Source organism: Hippopotamus amphibius, chromosome 5 (genome assembly GCF_030028045.1).
Source record: "Hippopotamus amphibius kiboko isolate mHipAmp2 chromosome 5, mHipAmp2.hap2, whole genome shotgun sequence".
Classification (NCBI taxonomy): domain Eukaryota; kingdom Metazoa; phylum Chordata; class Mammalia; order Artiodactyla; family Hippopotamidae; genus Hippopotamus; species Hippopotamus amphibius.
In genome coordinates, this window is record NC_080190.1 from 87,948,068 (window position 1) to 87,972,221 (window position 24,154).

General features: G+C 40.0%; 1 non-coding gene across 1 annotated transcript; it reads left to right on the plus strand.

Moving 5' to 3' along the window:
- The first annotated feature begins 459 nt into the window (after window positions 1-459).
- On the plus strand, window positions 460-564 carry LOC130854655 (U6 spliceosomal RNA). The gene has a single exon (XR_009054104.1). It is a non-coding gene; the product is annotated as a U6 spliceosomal RNA (small nuclear RNA).
- Window positions 565-24,154: the final 23,590 nt, after the last annotated feature.

Here is a 24,154-nt window from a genome sequence, read left to right on the forward strand (position 1 = left end):
TTACTTGCTTAGTGTTTTATTTTTACTATACCTGCAGAGAAGACATTTCAGATTTAGCTTTGCCCTGATATGTAACCTTATGGAGGCTGTGGACTAAATTCTGGGCAAAGGAATTTTTGGAAATACCTTGAGGCCATCTTGGTGGTTTCGAGAATCAATCTGAGTGGATAAAATATCCAGTTTGTCTACAATTAACATTTTCCTTTCCAGTCTCAGGTAGTGATTTTAGTGGACTAAGTTAATTTCAATGACTGGTCATGAAAAGGAAGAAAGCATCATTTTTTGTTTGTTTGTTTGTTTTGTGGGGGAGTATGGGTGGAGGAGGTTTTAATTGCATTTATCAACTGAAGAAATAAATGTCTCATTTTTATGACAAGAGACAAAAAGCACAATTAAAAGTAAGGCACCCTCAAGTTAGAGTTATTTCCTTGGATGTTCACATTTAAAGTCTTGGCTCTTGTGCTCGCTTCAGCAGCACATATACTAAAATTGGAATGATACAGAGAAGATTAGCATGGCCCCTGCACAAGGATGACATGCAAATTCATTGTGTTCCATATTTCTGCCATCATCAAAAAATCTAGAAACAATAAATGCTGGAGAGGGTGTGGAGAAAAGGGAACGCTCCTGACTGTTGGTGGGAATGTAAGTTGGTACAGCCTCTATGGAAGACAGTTTGGAGGTTCCTTAAAAAACTAAAAATGGAACTACTATATAACCCAGCAATCCCACTACTGGACATATACCCTGAGAAAACCATACTCCAAAAGAAACATGTACCATAATGTTCATTGCAGCACTACTTACAATAGCCAGGACATGGAAGCAACCTAAATGCCCATCAACAGATGAATGGATAAAGATGTGGCACATATATACAATGGAATATTACACAGCCATAAAAAGGAATGAAATTGAGTTATATGTGGTGAGGTGGATGGACCTAGAGTCTGTCATGTGGAGCAAAGTAAGCCAGAAAGAGAAAAACAAATACTGTATGCTAACTCATATATATGGAATCTAAAAAAATGGTACTGATGAACCCAGTGACAGGGCAAGAATAAAGATGCAGATGTAGAGAACAGACTTGAGGACAGGGGTGAGGGGATGAAGGGGAAGCTGGGACGAAGTGAGAGAGTTGCACTGACATATATATACCACCTAATGTAAAATACATAGCTAATAGGAAGCTGCTGCATAACACAGGGAGATAAACTCGATGATGGGTGATGACTTAGATGGCCAGGATAGGGAGGGTGGGAGGGAGTAATGGGAGGAAGGGGATATGGGGATATATGTATAAATGCATCTGATTCACTTTGTTGTACAGCAAAAACTGGCACAACAGTGTAAAGCAATTATATTCCAATAAAGAGCTTAAAAAAAATATCTTGGCTCTCAGGACCTGGAGGACACAGCTCTTGCTGGCAGAATGGCCTGAGGAAGGATGTAAGCAATTTAAAAAAGAACTTCTGGGGCACATTTCCTATTGTGAGAGGTGTTCATAATACTATTTTTTTCTTCTTTCTTGAGTGTAGGACAGTTCTTTTTCCAATGCCCTGATGTGAGAAGAAAGTGGAGACTTTGATATCAGTAAGAAGGATGGGTGGGCTTTGAACTCTTCCTACAGCTACATTTCCATTTCTGTATAGACAAGATTAGTAAAGCAAGGGTGGTTGCTTTTAATTCTTCAAGGAATTGCATATCCTGCTCAGTGATCACTTCAGGAGGCTGACCTGCCCATCCAACTTCACTATCCTGAAGTTGCCTCTTTATATCAAGAAGAAGATTTGCAACTAAGGTGTAAATCAAAAGATTCCTGTGTCCAGAGTTAGAACGGTGCACCTTTGGGATGTTCTCATATATCCTTCCACAAAGGCTCTGTGTGTTCTCTCTCCCTCAGAGTGTGTGGGTGGTCTTCGCAGAGGAGGCCTCACAAATAGCTCCTCTCAGGCCCTACATGTCAGCCTCCAGTTGGGCTCCATGTTCTGAAAATCAGCAAGAGGTTCTGGTCAAGGATCTGGCCATTTGGGATCTTGGTGAGGATTTTCTCCAGGGGGCCATCTGGAAGATGGTGTGAGCACAGTGTGTATATGGGGGTGAGGGTTGATGGTATACATGGATTTTAATTTTTGCTCTAAATCTGTCCTTTTGTTCTGTTAAGAAAGCATTCTTAGGGAGCTTCCTTTGTCTTTCAATTTGATCATCAGAGAAGTTTCAATAGGATCTTTGCTGTAAGGTAAGAGCCTTTAAAATAAAAGCCTTGCAAATATCTTACCAGGTGTTTGGCCAGGACAACCAGTAAATTCTTCTGGCAGCATTGAACCGGTTTCTTCCTCCCAGGGGATCTCCAAACAGGCACCTATTCCAAACGTGACTCAAAACCAGTAAGCCTTTTTATAGCTTAACCATGGACAAAACAACATCACTAAAGAAGGTGAAAAAAGAGCAGCCCCCATGATCCAGGGTCACTCCCAAAGACAGCCAAAATAAATGCAGAGTATATGAACAAGAGAAAAGGTTTATTTATATGCACACAGGAGCCAATCCAAAAAGTCACTCACCTGCTAAATGGTGAATGTTAAAGGCTTATCAACCTAACTTACTAGGGGAAAGGGAGAGGGGAGAATTGGCTTCTATGGGAAGAACAGAGAGGTTTCTTTAGGAAAGACTAATGGATTATTTGGAAAACAATGGGATATAAGAAAGTGTGTGATAATGTTTGTCCACGGATGAGTGACGTCTGCATCTTCTTCAGGGTCATAAAACACCCCAGAGAAGGGATTTATGGTGGGGTTACTCTTGGTCTCTCTCCTAGGAATAGAAGCCACTGTGAAGAGGTAATTTATGACTGTGGTCATTTCTCAGAATGGTTCAGTAAAAGGTTCAGCTTTTACTCAGATGTGGGGAACCCCAAGAAAGCTTTTGTTCTGTTGCAGAAAAAAAACTGATCCCACGAGAAACCAAGCACAGCACTCGGAGAGTTGGAGAACTCAGGTTTATTGAGCCGGCGGACCTGGACAAGCTAACGCTCCAAAATTCTGGGGCCCTGTTTCAGGGGAGTCTTCTCCTTATATAGGTTAAAACATACAGCTATAATTGGTACAAACTGATTGGCTACAAATTACAGAGAGTGGGAGTTGCCATGGGTTACACACATGTTAGGGGGTCCTAACAGGAACTTGTAGGAGCCGGACATTCCATCCCTATCAGGACTGAGGTCACAATTTGCATTCTCATATCGCTTGCAGGTTGAAGTTAATGGTCACTTAAGTCTATGTGCAAAGGGTCTCAAACAAAGGCTTGGGGTGGGTGCCTGAGAGCGAGACATTCTTCCCTTATCTGATCACTCTTAGTAATTCATTTTACTGTTTAACTGAGAGTGGCGAGCAGGCTTTTGCAAGATAGAGGAGAGTAAGCAATTACAAGCATGGAAGTTTCAATTTCCTCATCAGTTCTACATCTGTTGAATCTCAAGTGTCTTAAGATGCCATTGTCTTTCTACCAAACTTGGGGTTCCACCTGCTCTCCGTTCCTACAACTTTGTTCTTCTTTTTCAAGATTCTTTAATCTATCTATTCTGAGCCCCTTATATTTTTCATGTGATGTTTAGATTGGTTGCCAGTTTCTGCACAATACCACCTGGGATTTGGGTAGGGATTCTTTGCATCTTTAGGTCTGTTTGTGGCATATTGGCATCCTCACGGAATTAAGCCTTCTGGCCCATGAATATGGGATTATTTCCCATGAATTTAGATATTTTTAAATTTCTTTTCAACAAGCTATTGTTGTTTTCAGTGTACAAGTCTTATCCACCTTTCTCTGGCCTTGGATTATGAGGGATGCTTTTCCAGTTTGGGGTTTGTCTTTCCACCTATCTTTCTCAGTTTGTTTTTTTTGCCACAGGAAGAGCTAAGCATTTCCTTTCTGACTTCTGGCTCTGGTGTACACTTAGCAGTGTCTACCCTGAGATTATGCATATATTTACAAAAAGCACTTCATTTTGTACATCTCCTCTTTAATCCATCTGGATTTCCCTCTCAAATAACCAAAATGCTATTTCAAATAAAAACAAAAATAAATATTCACCAGTCCCAGATGTGAGCAGACACAAAAATCCAACTTCTGTATGGTTTTATGTGTAGGAAACATCGAGAAGAAGTAAAGAAGCAGAGACAGGATTAAGAGTCGTGAGCGGCTCAGGGAGGGAAGAGTGGGGAGTGCATGCTTTGGATACAGGGTTTTATTTGGGGGGAACAAAATAGTCTTCAAATAGAAAGTGGTGATGGTTACACTGCATTGTGAATGTACTTAATGATCCTGAATTGCAATTTTAAATTTTATTACTTTACATTTAAGTAGTGTATGCTATAACAAACATGGAAGAAAAAGATAAAATTAAAATTAAAAAGGACCCAAACACAGAGGCAGGGAAAGAAAATAAATTTCTTGTGTGGAAGCAGGTTGACAGTATAGATTGGGAACTGACAGTGATGGTGGTTGCAGAGGTGTGCTTTGCTTGTGGGGATGGTGGTTTCTGAAATAGCTCTGGGTCTCCTACAGGAGCCAGTGCAGTCTCTTTCTGCAGGGGTTGTGGGTGTTGACCTGGCTCTAGGTCTCCTGCAAAAGCAAGTGCATGCTCTCCCTGCAGGTGTGGTGAGTCATGATCTAGATCTGGGTCTCCTGCAGGAGAGTGAGAGACAAAAAGATTATTGGCATGCCTGCCTTTCCACGTGCTTTTCCAAGGACGGACGTCTTCTCAGAGCTTTCCAGAGAAGTCCCAGCCCAGAAACTTCTCGGACTGCAGTCCACCAAATAGGTGGTCTAAGGCCAGCCTCTGTTCCGGGCCAACACCAGCCTCTGGGGGCGCCTCCCTGTGGGGCCCAGCATTCAGGCCCAGCCTTCTTACTGCTGTGGTCTGCCTTGGTGGCCTCCAGGTCCTCTAGCTGACCCCAGGGATGGTTGGCACAGTGCTCCAGGTCAGAGCCAGGTGTGCTGAGCTCCATGGGAGCCCGAGATTGGGCCCCAGTTCTGGAAAGCCCTCCGTGGGCACACTCACCCAGAGCCTGTGCTGCCCTCGTGGGCAGTGCTGCTCCCCAGCACCGCACATGGGGAGATGGGTTGGGTGTCCTCATCGATGAGCTCCTCGCTGATCTCCAATGTGGGACTCTGCCATGACAGTGACCAGCAGCTGGGCTGGTCTGGAGGAATCACAGCCCCACTTGGCCATTGTCCCTGCTTCTTCTGCCCACTCAACCTTCTGCTCCCAGATCTGGCACAGACCTGTGTTGGCTCACAGATTCACCCAGAGGGCTTGGCCTAAACCTCGGGCGGAAGGGCGCTGCCTGGGCTCTCTCCATCCCAGCCAGCCAGCTTGGGCCTGGGGTGTGGACATGACTGGCCTGCCAGGCTTCTGACCCCTCATCAGGCTGCTCTTGCTGGAGGCAGACCCACCCCACAGAAACAGGTCCCCCTCCACCACACATCCAGGGAAGGGACAGAGGGCTACCTGCCTGGGATCAGAGTGGTGGCCTGGCCTGGGCTGGCCTGCCCTGGCCTGGGGCTCCTTCCCCATGCTACCTTTGGATTCCTGCAGGCAAATGGCCAAAGGCCTCTCGAGTGAGACCTGACCCAACGTCGACAGCCTTGGAGGACACCTGAGTGTGACCTTTCCTGAGGCCATGGCAGAACATGTTTCCAGCTAAATGAGCTGGGGAGTGGGGGCTCCTCTAGGATGTGGATGCCTGGTTACCCAGGTGCCAGGTTCTGTTGGGCTCTATTGCCGGGGTTGTGAGGTCACTTCCTGGGGTCCCCTTGCCTGGGTTCCTTCCTTATACCAGTGACACCAACACAGCCCACCGCAGAGCCTTGGGGCAGCTTGGGGGTATCCAGGGCCCCAGTTCTGTGGACACAGTTGCTTTCAGACCCAGCTCTTCTCCTTCTTATCAGGGATGTTGCCCTGGACAAGCCATGGGCCTGCCCAGTCTCCCCATCTGCACAGTGGTTAGAGTCAGGGTTAGTGTTTAGGGTTAGGGTTAGGTGTCAGGGTTAGGGTTAGGGTTAAGATATCTTGGAGGTTGAGTTCTGTGAGTTCTTGGTCTATTTTGGATATGAACCCCTTATAAGATACACTGTTTGCAAATATTTTCTCATTTTCAGCACACTCCCTTTTTGTTTTGTGGATGGTTACTTTTGTCATTAAAAACCTTTTCAGTTGGATGGAGTCCCATTGGTTTATTTTGCTTTTGTTTCTCTTGCTTGAGGAGACCAATCCAAATACGAAGACTGATGTTAAGACTGATGTCAAAGAGCATACTGCTTACGTTTTCTTCTAGGAGTTTGATGGCTTCAGGTTTTCGCGTTGAAGTTTTTGATTTAAGGTTGCTTTTGTAGATAGTATGAGAAAGGTTTCCAGTTTGTGTCTGCAGCTGTCCAGTTTTCCCAACACCATTTACTGAAGAGGCTATCTTTTCCCTAATATATATTCTCATCTCCTTTGTCATAAAGGAATCAACTGTATAAGCATGGGTTTATTTTTGGGCTCTCAGTTCTGTTCCATGGACCTATGTATATTTCTTTTGTGCCTAGACCATACTATTTGGATGATTCTAGGTTTGTAGTCTAGTTTGAAATCAGGCAGCGTGATATCTCCAAGGCGGTGCTTCTTTCTTAAGGTTGTATTGACTCTTTAGGTTCTTTTGTGTTTCCACACATATTTTGGAATTCTTGGTGGTAGTTTTCTGAGAAAATCCACTGGTATTTTGAGAGGAATGGCATTGAATCTCTGGATTGGAGAGATTTTACCAGTAGAATCATTTTACCAGTATGAATTCTCATCCATGAGCACAGCATATGTCTCCATTTGTTTGTATCTTCAGTTTCTTTCATCAATGTCTCTCAGTTGTGTGAGTACGGGTCTTTTATCTCCTGGGTTAGATGTACTCCTAGGTATTTCATTTTTGTCAGTGTGATTGTCAGTGGAGTTTTTTACTTAACTTCTCATTCTCATAGTTTGCTGTGAGTGTATAGAAATGCAACCGATTTCTGTAGATTAATTTTGTATCCTGCAACTTAACTGAATTTTCCGATGAATTCTATTTGTTTCTGAGTGTTGCCTTCAGCATTTTCTACATAGAGTATCATGTCATCTACAATCTATTTTTAATAGGTCTACATCTTTAATGTTTTTTGTGTGTGTTGTTGGTTTTTTTTTTTTTTTTTTTTTGAGGCAAACTTTTTACTAGATGCGTGTTTGCAACTATTTTTTTTCCCAGTTGGTGACTTGTCTTTTGACTTTCTGAATAAGGTCTTTCACAGTGTTGAAATCTTTAACTTTATAAAGTCCACAGCATTCCTTGTTTTTCTTTCTGGATTGCTTTCTTCTGTTGTGTGTTAAAGCTCAAAGCTCATGATCTCATGACCAAACCCAAGCTCATGTCAATTTTCTTCTATGTTTTCTCTTATAATTTTGAATCATTTTGCATTTTAAATGTCTATGAATAATTCTGAGTGAATTTGGTTTGTTGTAAACTTTGCACCTGCATTGAGTTCACACCAAATTGTTTCCAATTAATTGTTCCTTAACTAGTTTTAGAAAAGTTATGGGACACAGTCTCCATTTCAGTGTGACTGTCCAAAGTTGAACGGATTGAGCAATTCTTCCAGCAGGTAGTGCTGTGTCCAGTGAGCTGTGAGGTAGGCAGGGCCTGCAGTTCCCGCACTGCCCACAGGGGGACCGAGCCCGCCTCTCTGACCCATGGCACATGACGGTTCCACCCTTGGACCTGGCTCCTCAGGCAGCTGAGAGGAGTTGTGTCTCTTCAGGTACTGCCAGGGCTTTGGCAGGGGTGCTGAGGGTCAGTGTCTCTGAAAATAGGAACTCCGTCTCTTTAGGATTCACTGGAGTTTTGGCTTCAGGACAACATAGGGCTGTGTCCACGCTGATGGGAGTCTGGTTCTTCAGGACCAAGTGGGGCTTCAGCTTCACCACAAAGTAGGGCTGTGTCCACACTGACAGGAGCTGGGTTTCCTGAGGATGCAGGCTATGCTAGGAAGAAAAGATGAGGAAAAAGGAAGGAGAAATGAGGAAAAGTGGAGACTTGCTTTGGATGTCCATCTTCAGATGATACAGGAAGGGCTTGATGTGGAAAAGTGGGTTTTAGTCAGTTTTGTGTGTGGTGTAGACAACATGTGGTATGTGGTGTGCGGGTTTCCCAGCCCTGTTTATTCTGGGGACTGTTCTTCCCCTTAGTATGTCTTTGGCCCCTTTTTCATAAATTAACTGACCACGACTGTATGGGTTGAATTCTGGGCTCTCTGTCTGTAATAGGGGCAGGGCAGCCACGAGCTATAGCAGCCCCACTTAGCCATCAGCCAGTGCCACAGTGGGCCCCTCCCCTTCCCCTTCTTCTGTATAAAGGGAGCCTGACACTTAAGAAACAGCAGGTGTAAGAAGGACACTGTGAGTCTCCTTTGTCCTTCCTGAAAGCAAGAGATAAAACTCCCATGTGAAAGGTACTGTCTCTATACCAGGAGAAAGTAAAACATTCTAATCAGCAGAGGCAGGGAACTGGGGGCTGAGAAATCTGTGCAAACAAATCCTACTACAGTAACCCTTATCTTGCTGTAACCTCTTCACCACTCACTACCCCTGACCCACACCCCTTTGTCTTGTTGACTTCACAAAGTTATTGTTTCTTTGTCTAAAATGTGCAAAAGCTTCCTGCTCTGGTCACTTCTTCATGTCTTCATTCTCTTGTGAAGGCTTCCATATATATGGAAAAATTTAATAAAATGTGTATGTTTTTCTCCTGTTAAGAAAAAAAAAAAAAAAAAAGGAGCCCAAATTCAGACTGAGGGAAAATGGGTTTTTTTTGAGACACTAGTCTGCCATTTTCTCAGTCTGCTAGCTTTCCAATTAAAACTGTTATTCTTTGTTCCAACAACTCATCTCTGTCGTGTGGTGAGCAGAATGAGCTTGGGCTCAGGAACATAGTTACATGGTTATTAGTATGTAGTCAGTCACCTGCTCAAATTCAAATCCAAAAGGATACTTTTCACTTAGCACTAAATCTGTAACATGAAAAGCAGGACATGATGCTCAATAAATTTTTATTGATTTAGTGGGTAAATAAATGAGACAGAGAGAAGGGAAAGTTCAGGAGTGAAAGTGAATAAGAAACCCATACTGTGCACTGGACACCAGCTGGATGTTTCTGGGAGATGGAGGGTACCAATCAGGAATTCACGAGGTTCAGCTCTGGGGATTTGATGGGGGAGCATCTGCCTTCAGGTGGTTATTGAAACTGCCTAGGGAATCGGGAATAGATCTTTTAAAAACTCTGAGGTCATGTTGGTCCAGTGTTTAAAAGAGCAACAAAAATAGAGGGGTCACAAAAGGAACCTCAGGAACATTAACCAGGGAATTATACGCCAAAAACCACAAGGAATGATTATTGCAGAACTCAAAGTAAACAGCATGTGAAAGAGAAACTGACATCTTCCTATTGCCCTTCAAACATACCACTATTGTAATTCTCAAATGTAATAAAATATATGTAATGAATTGACTTATTCTATATTCCATTTTAAACTCTGCTTTAGGGAAGCAGTGTAAAAAAGAGATTTAAAATATGAGTTCTGGAGTTGCACTCCTAGAATGACCGAGTAAGCCAAGAGACCAAACCTCCCACCAACAGAAACTGTAAACCCTGAACAAAATGTAAAAGCAACCACTTGGAGGCTCTGTAGAGTGAACAAAAAAGGCAGATTCTTGGGTAAAAGTTGTAAAACTAGAGTGGCTCGGGACCTGAGGGCAGCTTCCGTAGTGGAGCTACACTCACAGCTACAGTCTCCCAAACCAGCCAGAAGACAAGGGGGCGACATCTTTAAAGTCTTGGGGGAACAGAGACCCTGACAGCCATAATTCAATATCCCATGAAAATATACTTCAAGAATTATACTGAGGGAATTCCCTGGTGGTCCAGTGGTTAGGACTCAGCGCATTCACTCCCATGTCCTGGGTTCAATCCCTGGTTGGAGAACTAAGATTCTGCAAGCTGCAAAAATATATGTTTTGAAGAGTTTATGGTGTATGTAAATGTAATACATAAGGCTATAAAGGATAGCACAGGGTGGGGGAAGAAATGACAAGATCTCTACATTTTTACATGAAGCAGTCTAATATTTACTCTAAATGGACTGCAAAGTTAGACATGTTTACTCACTCAATATACAGTATGATCCTTAGTGCAACCACTAAAAAGTACTGGAAAGAAATATAGCTAAAAAGTCAATGGAAGCATTAAAATGAAATTCAAAACATATTTGAACAATTCAAAAGAAGAAAAGAAAAAAAGGCTTGGGGACAACAAAATTAGAAGGAACAAAGGTCAAACAGCAAGATGACCACCTTAAATATAACTTTATCAATAATTACATTTAAATGGACTGGACGCACTGTGTAAAAGTCAGAGATTATCAACTGTACTTTTTTTAAAAGGTAACATTTTACTGTCAACAAAAAACACTTAAGTTAGAAATATACAAATATAGTCATAAATATGAATGTATTGATAACAGCTTTAGAATAAATGACATGAAAATTGACAGAATTAGTGAAGAAATAAAAATTCCATAATCATAGTTTGGAATTTTAACACTCTTTTCCTACTAACTAATAAAACTAGATAACCAATCAGTAAGAGCAGAGAGGGGGAGAGGAGAGAGCCAAGCTTGGAGGGAGGACTCTGCACAGGGTGACAGGGAATAACCATGCTCCACTGGTGGATGGAAACCAAGCCAGGCTAAGTATCAGAGATGGTGGACTAGAATGGGGTTACCTACCAGGGAGAGTCAACTTAAAATAGAGGAGTCAGGGGAGAAGGAGTGTGAGCACCCTCTCAAGACAAGTCTACAAACACTTCCCAAACCACATGAAAAAAACTGTCAAAAGAAAAGAATAAATAAACACAATAAATGGAAATGAATTCACCTTCAAAAATGCAAACAATAGAGCAAAATTTAAATGATTTAATAACGATTAGCTCAAGATGGTGGAGTAAAAGGATGTGCACTCACCCCTTCTTACAAGAACAGAAAAATCAAAACTAACTGCTGAACAACCATCAACAAAAAAATGCTGGATCCTACCAGAAAGATACTCTACATCCAAAGACAAAGGAGAAGCCACGGTGAGATGGTAGAAGGGGCACGATCATGATAAAATCAAATCCCATGCTGATGGGTGACCCACAAACTGGAAAACAATTATACCACAGAATTTCTCCCATTGGAGGGAAAGTTCTGAGCCCCATGTCAGACTTCTCAGCCTGGTAGTCTGGCAAAAGGAGGAGGGGTTGCCAGAGAATCTGGCTTTGAAGGCCAGCAGGATTTGATTGCAGGACTTCCACAGGACTGGGGGAAACAGAAACTCCACTCTTGGAGGGCACACATGAATTCTTGTGCAAACTAGGATCCAGGGGAAAAAAGCAATGACCCAATAAGAGACTGGGCCAGACCTACCGGCTAGTACCGGAGGGCCTTCTGCAGAGGCAGGGGGCAGCTGTGGCTCACCATGGGGACAAAGACAGTGGCAGCAGCAGTTCTGGGCTCATTAACATGAGCCCTCCTGGAGGCTGCTATTAACCCCACCAAAAAGCCACTAGGCTCCAGTACTGGGTCACCTCAGGTCAAACAACTAACAGGAAGGAAACACAGCCCCACCCATCAGCAGACAACTGGATTAAAGTTTTACTGAACATGACCCTGCCCACCAGAGGGACAAGACCCAGCTCTACCCACCACCAGTCCATCCCATCAGAAAGCTTGCACAAACCTCTTAGATAGCCTCATCCACCAGAGGGCATACAGAAGAAGCAAGAAGAACTACAGTCCTGCAGTCCGTGGAACAAAAACCACGATCACACAAAGACCAAATGAAATCGCAGAGGTTTATGTCCCAGATGAAGGGACAAAATAAAACCGAAGAAAAACAACTAAGTGAAGTGGAGATAGGCAACCTTCTGGAAGAACAATTCAGAATAATGATAGTGAAGATGATCCAGGATCTTGGAAAAAAAAATGGAGGCAAGGATCGAGAAGATGCAAGAAATGTTTAACAAAGACCCAGAAGAACTAAAGAACAAACAAACAGAGATGAACAATACAATAAGTAAAATGAAAACTACACTAGAAGGAATCAATAGCAGAATAACGGAGGCATAAGAACAGATAAGTGACCTGGAAGACAGGATGGTGGAAATCACTGCCATGGAACAGAATAAAGAAAAAATAATGAAAAGAAATGAAGATCTAAGAGGCCTCTGGGATGACATTAAATGAACCAACATTTGCATTATAGGGGTCCCAGATGGAGAAGAGAGAGAGGAATGACCTGAGAAAATATTTGAGGAGATAATAACTAAAAAATACCCTAACATGGGAGAGGAAACAGTTACCCAAGTCCAGGAAGTGCAGAGGGTCCCAAGCATGATAAACCCAAGGAGGAACAAGCTGAGACACATAGTAATCAAGTTGCCAAAAATTAAAGACAAAGAAAAAATATTAAAAGTAACAAGGAAATAATGACAACATACAAAGGAACTCCCATAATGTTATCAGCTGATTTCTCAGCAAAAACTCTGAAGGCCAGAAGGGAGTGGCATGATATATTTAAAATAATGAAAGGGAAGAACCTACAAACAAGAATACTCTACCCAAGCAAGGCTCTCATTCATATTCAATGGAAAAATCAAAAGCTTTACAGACAAGCAAAAGCTAAGAGAATTCAGCACCAGCAGACCAGCTTTGCAAGAATTGCTAAAGGAACTCCTCTAGGTGGGAAAGAGACCAGCAACTTAAAACAACCTGTACATATGTAGACTGCTATCTATATCAAGACCTTATGGGAACAGCAAACCCAAAAACTACAATAAATACACAACCAAAAATAGAAAAGGCAACCCAAACACAACACTAAAGATGGTTATCAAACAACAAGAGAACAAAAGAGGAAAGGAAGAAAAAAGAGCCACAAAAACAAACCCCAAACAAATAAGAAAATGGCAATAGGAACATACATATCAATAATTACCTTAAATGTAAATGGATTAAATGCTCCTAGCAAAAGACACAGACAGGCTGAATGGATACAAAAACAAGACCTGTATATATGCTGTCTACAAGAGACTCACTTCAGACTCATCCATTTCAGACATATACAGACTCAAAGTGAGGGGATAGAAGAAGGGATTCCATACAAATGTAAATCAAAAGAAAGCTGGAGTAACAATACTCAAATCAGACAAAATAGATTTTAAATTAAAGACTGTTACCAGAGACAAAGAGGGGAAATTCCCTGGTGGTCCAGTGGTTAAGAATCTGCCTTCCAATGCAGGAGACGCAGGCTTTGGGAACTAAGATCCCACATGCAGTGGGGCAACTAAGCCTGCGTGCCACAATTACAGAGCATGCAAGCCACAACTAGGGAGATTGTGTGCTGAAAACTACAGAGCCCACACATCCTGAAGCCCACGTGCCACAACTAGACAGAGAAGCCTGCTCACCACAATGAAGAGCCCATGTGCTGCAACTAAGACCCAATGTAGCCAAAAATAAATAAATAAATAAATAAATACTAAAAACAAAAAACAAAAAGAAGGACATTACATAATGATCCAGGGATTAATTCAAGAAGAAGCTACAACAATTGTAAATATATATGCACCCAAAATAGGAGCACCCCAATATATAAGGCAGATACTAACAGCCATAAAGGGAGAAATTGACAATAACACAATAATAGTGGGGGATTTTAACACCCCACTTTCATCAATGGACAGGTCATCCAGACAGAAAATCAATACAGAAACACAGGCCTTAAATGATACATTAGACCAGAAGGACTTAATTGATATTCATAGGACACTCCATACAAAAGCAGCAGAATACACATTTTTCTCAAGTGCACATGAACATTCTCCAGGATTGACCACGTGCTGGGCCGCAAAGTGAGCCTTGGTAAATTTAAGAAAATTGAAATCATATCAAGCATCTGTTCCGACCACAACACAATGAGATTAGAAATAAACTACAAGAAAAAAAACTGTAAAACACACAAACACACAGAGGTTAAATGATATGCTACTAAACCAATGGACCACTGAAGAAATCAAAGAAGAAATCAAAAAATACTAAGAGACAAATGATAATGAAAGCGCAACAATCCAAAACCTATGGAATGCAGCAAAAGCAGTTCTAAGAGGGAAGAAGATAGCAATACAATCATACCTCAGGAGACAAGAAAAATCTCAAACAACCTAACTTACACCTAAAGCAACTAGTCAAAGAACAAACAAAACCCAAAGTTAGTGGAATGAAAGAAATCATAAAGATCAGAGCAGAAATAAATAAAATAGAGATGAAGAACAACATAGAAAAGATCAATAAAACTAAAGGCTGCTTCTTGAAGAAGATAAACAAAATTGATAAACTTCTAGCCAGACTCATCAAGAAAAAAAGGAAGAGGACTCAAATCAATAAAATTAGAAATGAAAAAGGAGAAGTTACAACTGACAGCACAGAAATACAAAGGATCATAAGAGATTACTATAAACAACTGTATGTCAATAAAATGGACAACCTCAAAGTGGACAAGTTCTTAGAAAGGTATGACCTCCCAAGACTGAACCAGGAAGAAACAGATATGAACAGACCAGTCACAAGCAGTGAAATTGAAACTGTGATTAAAATACTCCCAATAAACAAAAATCCAGGACCTGTTGGCTTCACAGGTGAATTCTACCAAACATTTAGAGAATAGCTAATACCTATCCTTCTGAAACTGTTCCAAAAAATTGCAGAGGATGGAACACTTCCAAACTCATTCTATGAGGTCACCATCACCCTGATACCCAAATCAGACAAAGCACAAAAAGAGAAAATTACAGGCCAATATCACTGGTGAACACAGACACAAAAATCCTCAACAAATCGCTTTCCAGCAAGTTCCAAGCCTGCGCACTGTGGTTGGCTGGGGGGGGGGGGGGGGCGGGGGAGGGAGCATGTTCAGCCTCATGGTGACAGCTGAGGGGTGAGGATGGGCCAGGCCCCGTGCCTGCACTGCTTCACCTTCTGGATATTTCAGAGGTGGAAAGGTGGGCCCGGTGGGGCTCAAGGGCCCATGAGCAGGGTGGGACTGGAGGCCACTGTGAGTGAGGATAGGAAAGCTTCCAGAACCTCCTACAAGGAGAGAAGAGTCAGAGGACTTCTTAGGGACTGGCCCATCTGCCTTCAGTGCTTCGTGCTTCTATCAGGAGGAGCTGCGGCTGGGGTGCAGGGGCGCAGGACCCAGTGAGCGATTACAGGAGTGCTGAGAAAACACAGGCTGACACCACAGCCCACCACCACCTCGGAGGGTGAGGAATTTTCCTGAGGTCCCAGAACTGATGAGTAAGGGCCCAGGATTCAGAGTTAGGCATCTGTCTCTGGGCCCATTGGACTGAACTGCCAGACATGCGTGTGGTCAGGAAAATGAACAACGTGGAAAGGATGTGTGGTCTGTGAGTCACATGCACAATCAGCTGATTTAAAGGAAAGAGATTACAGTAAAAAATGTGAGTAAGGCTTTTTCGATCAGGTAAAGAATTAAAGACCAAAAACAGATTTCCCAGGGAAACAAATTCTGCTTTAATACTGTATTGTCATAGCCTGTCCTCTGAATTTCAGATACACCAGACACCAGTTTATGGATAAAATGCTCCCTATCTATCTATCTATCTATCTATCTATCTATCTATCATCTATCTAATGTCTATATAATATATATTATATAAATATGTGAGGGTGAGTCAAAAATTGTCTGCAATCTGGCTGTAGAATTTATGGAAGTTTTAATACAACTGGAGTGCAGATAATTTTTGACTCACCCTCGTATAATGTATATAATCTATATTTATGTGTGTGCATAAATATATATGTATACACATGTATTCTGTATTTGTGAATGTATTTATATGTATTCTGTTTTTCTATATTGCTGGAGAAGTCTGAACAGTACAATGCCGGATATTGTTCTTCCCAATTACACTTAAGAATTACCATTATTTAAGGGAGTCTAAAACTCAGTACCATAAACTTATGGTAAATAAAGTGTCCTTCCATCTGGACCTTGAATATACTTCCTGGCACATACTGGGCACCGTCAGCACCACCTGGGAATTCTGAGAAAAGTCTGGGGGACACCTGCCTAGCTGACAACATGCAAATGACTTCTAGAATTCTCTTCCCTATAACAGGCCAAGATACAGAACAGAAAACTCACATGTCTGAGTGTGGCAGGCAAAATGATCAACACTCAGACTCCTGAAATAAAAAAGGGACAAAGCAAGAATTCAGGAAATAATCTAGAAGCAGTGTTCTCAAAATGCAGACACACATCAGAAAGATCTGGTCATAATATACTACTTTTAACACATTTTTGTTAAGTAAAGTTGTTTCTCATTTGTTTCGTTTCAGCAGCACACAACTGATGTGTTATATCCTACACAACTGCTCGCTTTTGATGCTAGCATGTTCAACTCTAGGGTAACTGATGAGAAGACAAAATTATGGCATTACAGGTTATAGATAGCCATCTGCTCTGGAAGTCACCTTTAATAGAACATCTAAGTCCAGGTTTGTTTGCATTGAGGGCCCAGCCACTGTTACACAGTAGTCAGGTTCAGGGATAACTGGGAGCAAGATGTCTTGGCTATCCCTTTATCCATCTTTAAGTGAGTTCTCAATAATTAGATCTTAATTGGCTTTCAGAGAGATTCTGTTTGTTTGTGAGAGAAAGGGGTGGGATAAGGAAAGGAAGATGATTTCTTTAATGTTAAAGCTCTTGTAAAATTGTATTTCAATAGGTGCAGAAAACTCATTTGGCAAAAACCCCAATCTGATTTGTGATTAAAAATTGTTCAGCAAACTAGAAATAGAAGGGAATTTCCTAAACCTGATAAAGGGCTTGTATGAAAAATCTGGATAACATCATACTTCATGGTGAAAGACTGGATGCTTTCCTTACGAGTAGAAGCAAGACAGGCACCATCTGCTTTGACCAATTCCAAACAGCCTTGTATGGAGGTTGTAGTCAGGGAAATTAAGCAAGAAATGAAGATCGACATGGTTATGCATGCAGGAAATCCTATGGGATACAGATAAACTATTGGAACTAATAAAGGAGCTATCAAGGTGGCAGGATACAGTCAATATAAAAAAACTATCAGCATTTTTTCCAAATAGCAATAAACAAACAGAATGAAATAAGAAACAAGTCAATTTGTAACAGCATACAAAAGAGTGAAATACCTAAGAAGAAATTTAACTTAAGAAGTATAGGATTGAAAACTACAAAACATTTTTGAAAGTAACTTTAAAAGATTTAAATAAATGGAAAGATAGCCCATATTAATGAACCAAATTACTTAATATTGTTAAGATAACAGATCTACAGATTAAATGTAATTACTATCAAAATCCTAACATATGTTTTGTACAAATTTAAAAGCCAATACTATGTTGAGAGGTTTTTGATTACTGATTCCATCTCTTTACTTGTTATTGGTCTGTTCACATTTTCTACTTCTTTCTAGGACCAGGAGTCTTCTCTGGCAAATTCTACCAAATATTTAAAAAAGAATTAATGCCAATCCTTCTCAAATTCTTCCAGAAAGTTTAAGAGAAGGGACACTTTTCAACTCATTCTGTGAGGCATACATTACCCTAATTCCAAAGCCAGTTAAGGACACTACAAGAAAAGAAAATTATAGAACAAAAACTCCAGTGAACATGGTCACAAAATCTTTCAACATAATATAGGCAAACCAAATTCAAGAACATGCTAAAAGAATTATATACCATTACCAACTTGGATTTATCCCTGGGATGCTATGGTAGTTCCACATAGACAAATCCATAAATGTAACTCATTACACTAATAGAAGGAAAGACAAAAACCACACGATCATCTCAACAGATGTAGAAAACCACCTGACAAAATACATTCTTTCATGGTAAAATTCCTCAACAGGTTTGGTATAGAAGGAACATACTTCAATACAATAAAGGTCATATAGGAGAAACTCATAGGTAATATTATACTCAATGGTTAAAAAAAATTAAAAGCTTTGCCTCTTAGATAAGGAATAAGACAAGGATGCCCACTCTCACTATTTTTATTCAATATAATCCTGGAAGTCCTAGCCAGAGCAGTTAGACAAGACAAAGAAATAAAATGCATCCAAATTGGAAAGGAAAAAGTACAGTTGTGATTTTTTGCAGACTATATGATTTTGTATATAGAAAACCCAAATACACAACCAAAAATCTCGTGGAGCTAATCAATGATTTCAGTAAAATTGCAGGATATAAAATCCATACTCAGAAATCAGTTGCATTTCTATATACTAACAATGAAACATCTAAAAATGAAATTTTAAAACTACCACATTCATAATAGCATAAAAAACAGTAAGACACATAAACATAAATTTAACCAAGGAAGTAAATGATATGTACAATGAAAAGTACAAGATTTTGTTGAAAAAAATTGAAGAAGACACAAACAAATGAGAAGACATTTTCTGTTCATGGGTTGGAATAATTAATATTGTTAAAATACCCATGCCACCCAAAGCCACCTATAGATTCAACACAATCCTTAACAAAATTCCAATGGCATTTTTCACAGAAACAGTAAATTTTTTTTTCATTTATATGGGACCACAAACTACCTCATATAGCCAAAATAAACCTGAGGGGGAAAAACAAAGCCAGAGGCATCATAGTTCCTGGTTTCAAACTATAGTACAAAGTTATAGTAATCAAAACAGTATCATACTGGTATGAAGATAGGCATATAGACCAATGGAAGAGAATAGAGAGCCCAGAATTAAATCCCTGCATATACAGTAAACCAATATCCAACAAGGAAGTGAAAATATCCAGTGGGGAGAGGATAGTCTCTTCAACAAATGGTGTTGGTAAAACTGGATAACTACTTGAAAAAAATGAAAGTAGACAGCAAACTTACACCACCCTCACAAACTAGAAATGGATCAAAGACTTAAATATGAGACCTGATACCATAAAACTCCTTAAAAAATGTAGGGAAGGAGCTCCTTGACATTGGTCTTGGCAATGATTTCTAAGATATGATATTAAAAGCAAAAAATCAACCAGTAGGACTACATTAAATTCAAAAGCTTCTGCACAGCAAAAGAAACAATTTAAATGAAAAGGCAACCTACAGAATGGGAGAAAATATTTGCAAACCATGTATCAGATTAGGGGTTAATATCCAAAGTATATAAAGAACTCATACAACTCAATAACAACAACAACAACAACAACAACCAAACGATCCAACTAAAAAATGAGTAGAACTAGACATTTACCAAAGAAGACAACCAAATGGCAAAAGTACATTAAAAGGTGCTCAACATCACTAATCATCCAGGAAATGCAAATCGAAACCACGAGATATCCCCTCATGCCTGTTAGAATGGCTATCATCCAGAAGATAAGTGATAACAAGTGTTGGTGAGAATGCATAGGAAAGGGAACACTTGTACACTGTTGGTGGGAAGGTAAACTGTTTCAGCTACTATGTAAGATAATATGGAGGTTTCTCAAAAAATTTAAAATAGAACTACCATAGATCCAGCAATTCAACCCCTAGGTATATCCCACAGGAAATGAAAACAGGATATCAAAGAGATGTATGCAGTCCCATGTTTATTGCAGCAGTATTCACAATCAAGGAGATATGGAAACAGCTTAAGTGCCTATCAATGGATAAATGGATGAAGAAAATATGGTCTTTAAACATACAACAGCCAGGAGGAAGAAGGAAATCTTGCCATTTGTTGCAACATGGATAAGTCCTTGAGAACACTATGCTAAGTGAGATGTCAGGTAAAGGAAGACAAATATGGTATAGTATCACTTATGTGTGGGATCTGAAAAAGCCAACTTGTAAAAACAGAATAAAAGGGTGGTTACCAGGGGCTGCTGAATGGGGGAATAGAAGAGATGTTTAAGGATATGAATTTGCAGCTAGTAGTAAATAAGTCCTGGAGATCTAATACATAGTATAGTAAATATAGGCAAAAATATTATATTATAGACAATGCACTCTGTAAAAGGCTAGTTCTTAATTGTTCTGGTCACAAAAAAAAGAGACAATAATTATGACACATGATAGAGTTGCTAACTACCACTGCCATGGCAATCATATTACAACATACAAATCTATCAAGTCAACATGTTGTACACTTTAAATTTATACAATGTTATATGACCAATACATTTCAATTTTTAAAAAGCCAATACTAAATTTTACACAGAAATGCAAGGGACCCAGAACAAGCAAATCCTGAAAAAGAAAACCAAACCTGAAGGACTCACACTTCCCATTTTCAACTTACTGCCATCCTACACTTTTGAAGATAGTGTTGTATTGGCATAGAAATAGACATGAAGATCAATGCAGTAGAATTGAGAATCCAGAAAAAATCCCTCATGTGTAAAGTCAATTTATACAGTATTTGACAGGATGACAAAATTCACAGGGGAAAGGACAGTCACTTTAACAAATGGTGTTGGGACAACTGGCTATTCCCATGCAAAGTTGAATTCAACTCCTTCCTTACACCATTTACAACAATTAACTGTAACTTAGTCAAAGTCCTAAAATAAGAAATTTTTAGAAGAATTTAGGCAATTGGTATCTTAGGTTATATCACCAAAGGACAAGCACAAAGGAAAATATAAAGATTCAAAAAAATTAAAAGCATTTGTGAATCAAAGGACACTATCAAGAGTGAAAAGACAAACCAAAAAATGTGGTAAAATGTTGGCATTCATGTGTCTAAGAAGAGACTTGTATATAGAATACATATTGAACTCTTACAAGCCAATAATAAAAGACAAATTACTCCATTAAAATATGGGGAAAGAGTCTGCATAGACATTTCTCCAAGAAGATATAAAAGAGGCAAACATGAAATATTCTCAATACTACTATTTATTAAGAAGGGCAAATCAAAAGAGGAATGAGGAACCACTTCATACTCACGAGCGTGACAATAATAAAAAACCAGATAATAATAAATATTTGTCATAATGTGGAAAAATTGAAACTCTCACACATTCCTGACAGAAACATAAAATGGTGCAGCCCATTTAAAAAATGATCTGACAGTTCTTCAAAACATTGAACATAGAGTTATTGTAAGACATAGCACTTTCACTCCTAGGTACACCTCTAAGAGAAATGAAAACATACAAAAAATTTGTGCGTGCCTGTTCACAGCAGCATTATTCATTATGACCAAAAGGAGGAAATGACCTAAATGCTGTCAATGCATGAATGGATAAATAAAATAAGGTATATTCATACAAGAGAAAAGTATTAAACCATAAAGATAAATGAATAACTGATTCATGATTCAATCATGCATGAGACTGTCATTTTATGCTACATGAGAAACTGACACATAAAAGACCACACATGATATGATTCCATTTATATGAATGGTCTTAATTGGCAAATCCATAGAGACTGTAGTTACATTAATTTTCGTTAAAACCGGAGGAGAGGACAAATCAGGAGTTACTACTTTTAGGGCACAGAGCTCCTGGTGGGGTGATGAAAATGTTCTAAAATTATAGTGATGGTTGAACAGCTCTGTGGATTTATTAAGAACCACTGAATTGTATAATTCTAATGAGTGGGCTGTATAGCATGTGACATATCTCAATAAAACTGTTTACAAAAATAAAAAGAGGGAATTCCCTGGTAGTCCAATGGTTAGGGCTCCACACTATCACTGCCGGAAATTTCCTATGTGTCTTATTCTCGGGACAACCAGGACTAGGCAATTGCTTTTCCCCCAAATCCCAACAAACTCAAACGATATGGATCAAAACTCCATAAGTCACACCGAGGGGAAATAGGGGCAGACCTCTCTGGAAAGAAAGGATGAAGGATGCTGGCTGCAGGACTGTGATGCAGGCAGGCTCTGGGAAGCAGCATGGATGCAAACACACATCTCTTACTTGATGCTTTGATCTTCCAGACAAAGGTGAAGTGTGTGCAGCTTAGAATTTCTCTTGGCAAGAGGGTGACTGTTTTAAAGTGGAAAGAAACGTTTGGTTTTGTAAAGTGGATGTATACGCGAGAAATACATCATAGAGGGGCAAAACAAATGAAAATGGTTGATGTATTCACTGCAATCCCCTCAAAGCAAGAAACAGTAGTTTGCTTTTGTGGAGAGACAGAGGAAAGAAGACATTTATTCACAAGACTAATCTCCCTGCCACCCAGGGGCATGCTTTCTCATTTCTGTATGTGGCTTAGGACAATGTTTGGCACAATTTAAGTATTCAATATACTCAAAGATTTGTACATTCAAAAGCCACTTGATTATGTGAGTTGGATTAACATTGATTGTCCTACCAAAGAATTCATTCAATAAATTTAAATTTAAAGTCCGTTAAAAAAAAAAAAAGAAACAATGATTTGCTTTAAAAACTTGCTCAGGGTACTTCTTCCCTGGTGGCACAGTGGATAAGACTTCACATTCCCAATGCAGGGGCTTGGATTCGATCCCTGGTCAGGAAACTAGATCACACATGCATGCTGCAACTAAGAGTTCACATGCCACAACTAAGGAGCCCACGTGCCACAACTAAGGAGCCAGCAAGCTGCAACTAAGGAGTCCTGGAGCCACAACTAAGACCCAGTGCAACCAAATAAATAAATAAATAATTTAAAAAAAAACTTGCTCAGAACAAGAATAAATATGAGGATAGCAGTTAGGGTTAGAATTAATGAGTATAGGGACTTCCCTGGCAGTCCCATGGTTAAGACTTCATGCTTCCACCACAGTGGGCACGGGTTCAATACCTGCCAGGGAACTAAGATCCCACATGCCATGTGGCATGGCCAAAATGTAAAACAATAAAATAAAAAATGAAACAAAAAAATTAATGAGTATAACTGAGCTTGAAGATTAGAGTTTGCTCTATGGTGCTAATCCAGATATCATCATGCTTAATATAAATCTGCACTAATTATCAACAACAAGCTTCAAGATCAAGAATAAACCCTGGTAATATGGGAAAAGCAGTACATATACCACTGTTCACATAAAGGGCAACTTTCCCTGACATAACAGACATAAAGGAGTTTCATTCTGATAACTCATGTTAGAGCTGGTTCCCTAGAGTTATGAAATTCTTCTAGCTTATGAATATTAAGAGAAAATCTATTTGTATCAACTGTTTCATGGTTTGTAGTATATTTGTTGTCTCATATCCATTGATTGTTGAACTGCAAGAGTTTCTAGAAACCATTTAGACCCCATCCTATCTCCACTTGACAGATATGGAAAGGAAACTGAGAACCAGAGAGCGAGCCTGAATTGTCCAAGGATACACAGTGAGTTTCTCCTAACATCTGATCCAGAATTCTTTCTCATCTGGGGTGAATGAAGATTTCTGTTCTTTTCACAGGCAATGGTTTTATCATTAGAATATGGCATTTCACAGAAAGGGACCTTTTAAGATATACTGCATTTTAGGAAATGCTTGAATGATGTAAACTTTTTGTGTCATCTTAAAGAAAACCCAAAGTTTGGTGTTTTATGCTCTTCAGAGTGGAAAAGTAGGATTACTTTAATCATTCTCAGTGATATTTAAACAAAATAGATCATAAGAGAAGATTCTCAGGGCATGTTATGATTTCAGATCAGCCTAAAGGTTTTTAACACAATGGCCTAAGTCCTCACTGCTTTGTTTTTCCAGCCAAGCCAGGGAAGCAGAGATGAACTATAATGTCTATTTCTCCCAGCCCTGTGCTGTTGGCCAAGGAGTGTCACCATTACAGCAAGAATGACCACAGGTGTATACCTTGCATTGGTTACAGGTCCCTCTCTCAAGTTTCCACAGTGGCCATGGGAGGGTTGAACTACAGGGACATTGATCATCTCTCTCACCTGCAGGATGACTGGTTGGGGTCCAGGTTTCATTCATGGAGGCGATGTCACTCTCCAGCTCATATAAAATACATCCAACTCAGCCCTCACATACGCAATATGCAGAACTCAAT